Here is a 10,702-nt window from a genome sequence, read left to right as displayed (position 1 = left end):
AAATTCACAAACTTTTACACACTGTAGTTACTAACAAGATTTAATTATATGTTTGTTCCAATGTACTTATTTTCAGAGATAAGGACCTCAGGTAGTGTAGTGGTTATGAATCGGGCTGCTAACTTCAAGGTCTGCAGTTCAAGACTACTAGCTGTTCCACAGTAGATGACACGTTCTGCTCCAACAAAGTTTACAATTTCGGAAACCCTATACAGGGTCACTATGAGTTGGAACTGACTCCAAAGCACACTACCATGACCACCATTTTCAGAGATACCGTCTGCTTATAATAAGCAATTCTGAATTCCTTTTCATGGCAATAACATAAACTGTCCTTTAAAGAATAATTTTAATTTACATTTTTAAAATGAGTTGATCAAAATAGTTATTTAATAAATAATATTGTTGGAAGTACATACATGTGGTAAATGTCATAAAGTTAATAAGCATTTCCATCAAGTTTGAAACTCTCTGACCTAGATTATTCTTCCTCATACTTTATTCATCTAAGTTCTCATCTAAAATGTCAAATTGATGCTGCCGTTTCCTCACTGTAGCTCACTGGGGATCTTCCTCTTTGTTGCTGATCCTCAACTTTTCCAAGTATGATGCCCTCCTTCAGGAACTGGGCCCTCCAAAATAAGAGAGATGAAGGCTTACTATTCTCATTTCTAAGGTGAATTCTGGTTATATTTCTTCCAAGATAGATGTGTTTGTTCTTCTGGCAGGCCACTGTACTTTCAATATTCTTCTCTAACTCCATAATGCAAACACACCAATTCTTCTACAGTTGTATATATTCATTGTTCAATTTTCACATGCAAATGAGGCCATTGAAAATACCATGACTTGGGTCAGGTGTACCTTAGTCCTCAAAGTAACAGTTTTGCTCTTTTACGTTTTAGAGAGGTCTTGTGCAACAGATTTGCGTAACACAATACGTCATTCTGATTGTTGTTTCAACGAGCTTAGATTGTGGAAGCAAGCAAATTGAAATCTTTGACAACCTCAGTCTTTTCTCCATTAACCATGGTGTTAATGGTCCAGTCATCAGCATTTTTGTTTTCTTTTAATCAAGTTGTAATCCATACTAATGGCTGTATTCTTTAATCACTATCAGCAAGTTTGCCAAGACTTCTTCACTTCCAGTAAGCAAGGTGGTGATATATGCATATTACAGGTTGTTCGTGAATCTTCATTATTGCTGATGCCACCTTTTTCTTCATATAATCCATCTTCTCAAATGACTTTCTAAGCATACAGATTGAAAGAGCATAGTGAAAGGATACAACCCTGGCACAAAATTTTTTTTTCTTTGAATTTTATTTTAAAGCATTCAGTATCCCCATGTTCTGTTTGGAAACTGCCTCTTGTTCTATGCACAGGTTCCTCATGAGTACAAATAAATATTCTGGAATACCTATTCATAGCAAAATTTGTTATGATCCACAGACTTGAATGCCTCTGTATAGTCAATAAAACATAAGCAAACTTCTCTCTGGTATTCTTTGCTTTCAGCTAATGTCCATCTGGCATCAAAGTGATATTCCTCATTCCATGTCCTCTTCTGAATCGGTCTTGAATTTCTGACAGCTCACTGTCTATGAGCACAATCAATTTTAAATTATCTTCAGCAAATTTTTGATTTTGTTTATTAATGATATTGTGTTATGATTTCTGCATTCCTTTAGGTCACTGTCCTTTGGAATGGGCACAAATACAAATCTCTTCCACTCAGTTGACCATGTAGCTATCTTCTAGATTTTGTGGCCTAGATGAGTGAATGCCTCTAGTACTGCTTCAATATATTGAGCCATTTTGTTTTCCGTCACTTCCTGGAGTCTTGCTTTTGCCAATGCCTTGAATGCTGCTTCTACTTCTTCCTGGAATACCATTGGTACTTTATTTATTTTTTTTTGGGGGGTGTGCTTATCTCAGGCTCAGGAATTAAGCAATATGACAAGAAATGTTAGGATTTGAACTCACTTTGATTCCAAATGTCTTGCTCTGTTTCAGATGCGTATTTTCCTCCTAGATGCTTCAAAGCATAAATATATCCAAATTAGAAAACAAGATGCAATATATGTGGCTTTTCAATTTTTTCATCTTAACTTTGAAAAATCATCTATCACAACAAAGATGATAAGCATTCTTTAATTTAGAACTAATAGCATGCTATTTCAGAACATTAAAAACTGAAACCTTAAGGTTAAATCTGTTTTCCACCATCAAAGATGAAAACAAAGTATAAAAGTGAGTGGTAAATGGCTGTGAAGTGTAAGGAAAAATCTGAGGAAATAATTGCTGATTTTCCTGGCAGCAGAAGCAATTCAACCTTCAGCTGTTATTAATACAATAATGAAAGGGTGGTATGATTTGGATATCATAAAAATATGGAGTGCCACACCTTGAGAGAAGCCATAATTCCTGACCTAAGTACCTATTCTTTGCCTCTGGAAACCTTGTGCTTACCCAGTTTCTGACATTTGCAGCCTAGTAACTTTGGGCTACTTTAGAGGGAAACCAAGACAGAAGCTTTTCCAGATAGGCTTTCTCTCACATGCAGTAAACTGTTTAGGTATAGACACTTACATGTGTTTTCTTTGTGTGTGATTGTGACAAGCAGAAATGTTACACTGTTGGGTCCTAAGAAGCTGGCATTTATGCCTCAGTATTGCTCTGCTTAGTATCCCAGGGGAGCCCATTTACTGGTAAAGCCCTAAAAAACAACAACAACATAAAAATTATTGTCCCCGTCAATTCGGACTCATCAACCCCATGAGTGAAACAGGTAGAAGAACTGTGCTCTACCATGGCCCTAATCTTTTGAGAGAAGATCCCCAGGTTTTTCTCATATGACAACACCTCTGGATAGATTAGATTCTCCAGTTAGCAGCTGAGCATATGAATAATGTACACTACCCAGAGGTGTTTATTTGTTATTTGTTTTTTACTTTTTATTGTGAATTGGGTAAAGGTTTGCAGAACAGATCATCAGCTCTACATTCAACAAAGAATGCACTTTACTGCATCTCAATGATTATAATCCCTTCCCTGCAACATTTATCCCACTTCCTCACTATGCCTTTCCATTTACAGCTTATATTTCATAAATGAACGAGGTGAACATATATATTGTACACTTACAAAACAAAAAAATATGTTCTTTAAATGTCCAAAGGGCACAGTCTGGCAGCCCACCTCCTGGTTGCAGGCACACAGCCACCATCTTTTCTGTGGTTGCTTTTCTAGGTAGGGATCTCATGTTCCACTCATGCTCTTCCTTCTTGATGGTCTTGGGATCATCTTTTCCTGAAATGTAAAATTACCTACATCCCCCCCCCCTTAGTTACACATCTTCTACCATTACATTTGGGATAATTGCAATTAATCCTGCTAACAATTACAATTGAGTTATAAAATCCTATTATCATTGTGCCCTATCCCCTTTCACCAGATCCATCTGGGAAAGAGGGAAAGTATTCAGTGGGGATTCTGCATTACCCCCTTCATTCTCCAAGTTAGCACACTCACGAAAGCTTGTAGAGCAGCCACTGCATGTCTTTGTAGTCCCCCCATTTTAGATAGCCACTGTCTAAAATTATCGCCCTTATCAACCCAGTAATGTCCTGGTGTGACGATGTGGGCTAATGCATCAGACTGCAAGGTTAGTGGTTCAAGCTTATCAGCTGCTCCTTGGAAACCCTATACAGGGTTGTTATGGGTTGGAATAGACTCAACGGCACCTAACAACAACATCATCAAACCAGTAAGCTGAGGAAACAAGGTTGTTCCTTGATATGAAGAATCTTTCTGATCTGGTTGGAATTTCAAGTCACTGCATTCATAGGTAAAAATCTAGTTTGTCAAATTGTAGCAATTTGCATTTGTTCTGAGTATCAAACATCTTTATCTTCCTCAGTTCAAGTTTTGGTAAACTAGCTATCCAAGCGAGGTCAACAGGCTGTGCAAATTTAGGGATTTACTCACATCTTCTGGCACTTCAGATCAGCTGACCACTTCGCTGGGGCTTCATTAGTGCCCATGGGCTAAAGAGTTCACACATCTTCCTAAACCTTCAGACCATCCAGCCTTCTCTTCTCATTCTCATCTCAAGGTCAATGGGTATTATTGGTACTGGTCAAATTCAGTCCGTGTCTTCACTGATGTATTTCTCCCACTTCCACTCACAAGTAGACCCAGGTTGTCACTAGTAAGCACATTAATTATAATGTGCTCTTTGAGTTTTGGTCCTAGAAGGGGTCTTTTCACTGGTGGGCTAACTTTTCTTTCCTTGATGCCTCTAAAGCAAATAGCTTGCTTAATATTCAAACAGTCAAACAATCTGCTTTGTTTCTGTAGATCTTCACTGCAATAATAATCTTCTATTCTTCCAGAAGTTCTGGGCTGGCCTGCATGTCTTTTCAAGTGGAAATGTCCCAAATCAGAATGTTCTGAGCAGGGCTCAGGATTCCACCTCAGGCCCCGTACTCCACTAAGGCTTAGCAAGAAGCCTGTTTCTCTGGGCAAATGCCCCATTTAGAAAACCTAGTCAGTTATAGGCTAAAGATGGGTTTATTAGCTTTCTGTCATCATAATATCCAATATTCATTTCTGTCACATGTAAATGTCTACTTTACAATAGTAGGCAGGGGAAACCAATATACACAAGCCATACAAGCACATAAACGTTTTCCTCCTCTTTTACCCATTCAGTCTATGTCTCAATCCATGTGTTTACTCACACAACACTGTTGTTCCAAGGTTATATATAAATCACGTTTACCTCTATCTCATTTAGCCCATGTATACCTCTGTAAGTCTTCCCCTGTCTTCATTGTTCATCTGCCACCCTTCCACATCTTGTATATTGCCTTCCAACTCCTTGCAAATTGCTTTCCCTGTCATCCAAGCTAACATGAGTCTGCCCTCTAGCCAGTGAATTACTCTCCCCTATCTCCCACCCCTTGCAATCAAATAATGTTAAAGTATGAAAATATTTTTGTAAGCTTTTACAATAATGGTTTTATACAATATTTGTCCTTTTGCGATTGACTAATTTCTCTCAGCATAATGTTTTTGAGGTTCATCAGTATTCTTCAAGGTAGCATATTCCATGGTGTGTTTGTACCAAAGTGTGTTTATCTATTCATTGGTGGGCGTTTAGGCTGTTTCCATATTTTTACTATTGTGAATAGTGCTACACTGAACACTGACGTGCATATATCTACTCATGACTTGACTCATATGTCTTGTGCAAACATACCGAGTAGAAGGATTGCTGGGAATGATTTCAGTGTTTCTCCATTGAGAGTAATACTGGCTGTTTGGTTTGTATATATGCTTTTAATTATATTATTATATTAAGGAATTTCCCTTCAATGTCTACATTTTTTAGTGTTTTTATTAAAAATGAATATTGAATTTTGTCAAATGCCTTTTCTGCACCAATCATTAAAATCGTGCGATTCTTTCACTTTTTAAAAATTTATTAGGTGGATTATATTGATTGTTTTTCTAATATTGAACATCCTTGCATTCCTGGAATGAATCCCACTTGGTCATGATGTATAATTTTTTTTTTTTTTTCATATGTGGTTGAAGTCTATTGGCTTGAATTTTACTGAGAATTGTTATGTTCATGAGGTATGTTGTTGTTCTTAGGTGCCATCGAGTTGGTACTGACTTATAGCGACTTTATGCATAGTAGAATGAAACACTACCCGATCCTGGGCCAACCTCACTAATAATGCCACACTTGAGTTCATCGATGCTGCCACTTGGCCAATCCATCTCATTGGGAGTCTTTCTCTTTTTCTCTGACCCTCCACCTTGCCAAACATGGTATTCTTCTCCAGCGATTGGTCCTTGCTGACCATATGTCTGAAATATGAGAAACGAAGTTTGGTGATCTTAGCCTCCAAGGAGCACTCTGGCTGCACTTCTTCTAAAACGGATCTATTGGTTCTTTTGGCAGCCTGTGTACAATATTCTCCTCCAACACCAAAGCTGAAAAGCATCAATTCTTCTATGGTCTTCCTTATTCACTGTCCAGCTTTCACATGCATATTAGATTGTTGAAAATACAATGGCTTGGGTCAGGTGCACCTTAGTCCTCAAGCTGACATCTTTGCTCTTGAACACTTTAAAAAGGTCTTGTGCAGCAGATTTGCCTAATGCAACAAGTGGTTTGATTTCTTGAGTGCTGCTTCCATGAGTGTTTATAGTTGATCCAAGAAGAATTAAGTCCTTGACAACTTCAATCTTTTCTCCATTGATAAGAATGTTGTTTATTGGTCCAGTGGTGAGGATTTGTGTTTTCTTGACATTGAGATGTAATCCATACTGAAGGCTGTGTTCTTTGATCTTCATCAGTAAATGATTTAGGTCCTCTTCACTTTGAGCAAGCAAGGTTGTACCATCTGCATATCGCAGGTTGTTACTGAGTCTTCCTCCAATCCTGATGCCAGGTTTTTCTTCATGTAACCCAGTTTCTCAGATTATTTGCCCAGCATATGGGTTGAATAAGTATGGTGAAAGAATACAATGCTGTCGCACACCTTTCTTAATTTAAACCATTCAGTGTTCCCAAGTTCTGTTTGAACAACTGCCTCTTGGTCCATATACAGATTCCTCAGGAGGACAATGAAGTGATCCAGAATACTCATACTTTGCAATGTTGTCCATAGCTTGTCATGATCCACACAATTGAAAGCCTTTGCATAGTCAACAAAGCAAGGGTATCTTTCTGATATTCTCTGCTTTCAGCCAAGATCCATCAGGCATCAGCAATGATTTCTTTTGTTCCGCGGCCTCTTCTGAATCCGGATTGAACCTCTGGAAGTTCTCTGTCAATGTATGCTTGCAGCCGTTTCTGTATTACTTTTAGTAAAGCTTTACTTGCATGGGATATCAAAGGGATTGTCTGATGTTTCCACATTCCATTGGGTTACCTCTCTTTGAAATGGGCACAAATATGGATCTTTTCCAATCAGTTGGTCAGATAGTTGTCTTCCAAATTTCTTGGCAGAGATGTGTGAGTGTCTCCTGTGCCGCCTCACTATCTTGAAATATTTCAATTTTTATTCCATCAATTCCTGTTGCCTTTTTCATTGCCAATTCCTTCAATGCACCTTGGAATTCCTCCTTCAGTATCATTGGCTCTTACTCATATGCTACTTCTTGAAAAGGTTGAACATCAACCATTTCCTTTTGATACAGTGGCTCTGTGTATTTCTTCCATCTTCTCTTCATGCTTTCTGCATCACTCAATAATTTGCCCAGAGAATCTGTCAGTACTGAAAGTCGAGGCTTGAATTTTTTCTTCAGTTCCTAGAGATTGAGAAATGCTGAGCATGTTCTTCCTTTTTGGTTTTCTGATTCCACATCTTTGCACATTTTGTTGTAATATTTGGCTTTATCTTCTCGAGCTGACCTTTGAAATTTTCTGTTCAGCTTTTGTACCTCCTCATTTCTTCCATTTGCTTTAACATCTCTACGATGGGGAGCAAGTTTCAGTGTCTCTTCTGACATCCATTTTGACCTTTTCCTTCTTTCCTGTCTTCTCAATGACTTTTTGCTTTCTTCATGTATGATGTTCTTGATGTCATCCTACAATTCTTCTTGTCTTCAATCTTTAGTGTTTAATGTATCAAATCTGTTCTTCAGATGATCTCTAAATTCAGGGGGGATATATTCAGGGTCATAGTTTGGCTCTCATGGACTTGTTTTCATTTTCTTCATCTTCAGTTTGAATTTGCATATGAGTAGTTGATGGTCTGTTCCACAGTCTGCCCCTGGCCTTGTTTTCACTAATGATATAGAGTTTTTCCATCGTCTCTTTTCACAGATATAGTCAATTTGATTTCTACATATTCCATCTGGTGAGGTCGAGGTCTATAGTCGTCTCTTAATGCTGTCTAAAGAAGGTATTTGAAGTGAACAAATCATTGATTTTTTGCAGAATTCTATCATGTGTTCTTCAGCATTATTTCTATCACCAAAGCCATATTTTCCAACTACTAATCCTTCCTCTTTGCTCCCAAACTTTGCATTCCAATCATCAGTAATGATCCATACATCCTGATTATATATTTGATCAATTTCAGATTGAAGAAGTTGGTAGAATTCTTTGATTTCATCCTCACTGGCTTTAGTGGTTGGTGCATTTCCTCTAGTGGTATTAACTGGGCTTCCCTCTAGGCGCATGGATATTATCCTATCCCAAACAGCGTTGTACCTCATGACTGATCTGGATATGTTCTTTTAAACAATGAATGCAACACCATTCCTCTTCAATTTGTCATTCCTGGCATGGTAAACCATGTGGTTGTCAGATCCAAATTGGCCAATACCAGTCCATATCAGCTCACGAAGGCCTTAGATATCGATGTTTGTGCATTCCCATTTCATTTAAAAAATATATATATTTTATTGTGAATTATGTGATAGTTTACATGGGAGAACATTAGCTTTTCATACATTCTATCGTATATTGTCTCATTGCCATGGTTACAATCCCCTCCATGCAATCCTTCCCCTGTACCCCCCAGGTCTTCAGCACCCAATCGCTCTCCTTCTCTGGATCTAAAGTCTCCAGCTGCTCCATCGCTCCATGTCATCATCTCTGGCTCCATTTCAGGCATCAATGTTTCTTTGGGTATGGTCCCGCTCTCTGCTCTTCTCCCTTGATGGTCCTAGGGACCTCCGCTCCTAGACTGAAAAGTTAATCACTCCCTTCTTGCTATAAAACATCTACCTTTACATTTCCGACCCTCACAAACAGTCCTGATAACAATTATTCACTATTGTATTCACAAGATTCACAAGAGATCCGTGTGCATTTCATTGCATCAGTTCCGCCTAGTCAGATTGAATACTACTCACTGGAGATTCTACCTTCCTCCAGGCCCTCTGGATCTAGGTTCCCTCTCTTGAAAGCTTGTAAGCCAGTCACTTCTTGCCTTTGTAGTCCATTTCATTTTGACAAGTTACAATTTTCACAGATTCGTACTTCGTACATTCCATGTTCCGATATTCAATGGATGTTTACAGCTGTTTCTCTTTATTTTGAGCTGTGCCCCATCAGCAAATGAAGGGCCCGTGGGCTTTTTTCGCACGGCCTTTACTCCATTCGCGTTATCATGGTCAACTCTACTTTGAGGTGGCCTTTCTTCCCCAGTTGCATTTTGCATACCTTCCAACCTGAGGGGCTCAATTTTTGGCACTATATCTGACAGTGTTTCTCTGCTATTCATAAGGTTTTCCGTGACCTAAATATTTGGAAGCAGTTCGTCACTCCTTCTTTCTAATCTGTCTTTGTCTGGAAGCTCATCTGAAACCTGTCTACCATGGGTGATCCTGCTGGTATTTTAAATACCAGTGGCGTAGATTTCAGAATCACAGCAACTCACAAGCCACCACAATATGGCAAACTGACAGACGAGTGGTGGTCATGAGGCATATTGGTCCATGATTTTCTTTTTTAGTGATGTCCTTGCCTGGTTTTGGTGTGAGGGTTTTACTTGCTTCATAAAATATATTTGGGAGTTTTTCATTCTTATCTATATTATGGCATAGTTTGAGGAAGATTGGTGTCAGCTCTTTTCTGAATGTTTGATAAAAGTCACAGTAAAGCCATCTGGACTTGGACTTCTTTTGTTGGGAGTTTTTTGATGACCTGATCAGCTTCATCTTTGAATGTAGAAGACTTCTTGTTTTTTGCTTCACTCTGTGTTAGTTTCAGTAGATTGTTTTTCTTAAAAATGCCCATTTCCTCTAGATTTTCAAATTTGTTGGAATACAACTCTTCAGAGTATTCTGTTATTATCCTTTTGATTTCCATTGACTCTGTTGTGACAGCACCCATATGATTTCTTATGAGTGTTAGTTGTGCCTTTTCACTCTTTGCTTTTGTAGATTTGCTAATGGTTAGCTGATTTTAGTCATTCTTTAAAACAACCAGTTTCTTTCTTGTGGTTCTTACAATTGTTTTTCTCTTTTCTATTTCGTCTGTTTCTGTTCTTTTATTTATTTATTCAACTATCTCTATCTTCTGATAACGGTAGTCTCATTTTGCTGGCCTTTTACTAAATGCTGCAGATGTGTGTTAATGTATTGATATTGATTCTTTATTCTTTTTGGATGTGTGCATTTATTGCTATAAATAGCCCTCTCAGCACTACTTTTGCAGCGTACCAAAGGTTTTGTATGTTGTGATTCATTCACATTTGTTTCTAGGATTTGTTAATTTCATTTTTTATTTGTTTGACTACCCTATATCTTTTATACATGGTGTTATTCAGTTTCCATGCATTTGATTTTATTTACTTGTTCCTCCTATTGTTGATTTCTAATTTTATAGCATTGTGATCTGAGAAGGTGCTTTGTAGTATTTTGACCTTTTTGAATTTATTGAGACTTACTTTGTGGTTTAATACAGTCTAGTCTGGAGAATGTTACATGTGCACTGGAAAAGAATGTATATTGTGCTGTTGTTTGGTTGAAATCTCTATACAAATATATGAGGGCTAGTTGATTGATTATGTTTAATTCCTCTGTGTCATTGTTGAATTTCTTTCTGGTTGTTCTGTCCTCTTTTGAAAGTGGTGAATTAGAAAAATCTACCATTATTGTAGATTTGCCTATTTCTTTCTTTAGTTCTATTGTTGTTGTTGTTGTTGTTGTTAAGTGCCATCGAGTC

This window comes from Chrysochloris asiatica, unplaced genomic scaffold (assembly GCF_000296735.1).
Source record: "Chrysochloris asiatica unplaced genomic scaffold, ChrAsi1.0 scaffold00198, whole genome shotgun sequence".
NCBI classification, from domain to species: Eukaryota; Metazoa; Chordata; class Mammalia; order Afrosoricida; family Chrysochloridae; genus Chrysochloris; species Chrysochloris asiatica.
This window is presented reverse-complemented; position numbering follows the sequence as displayed.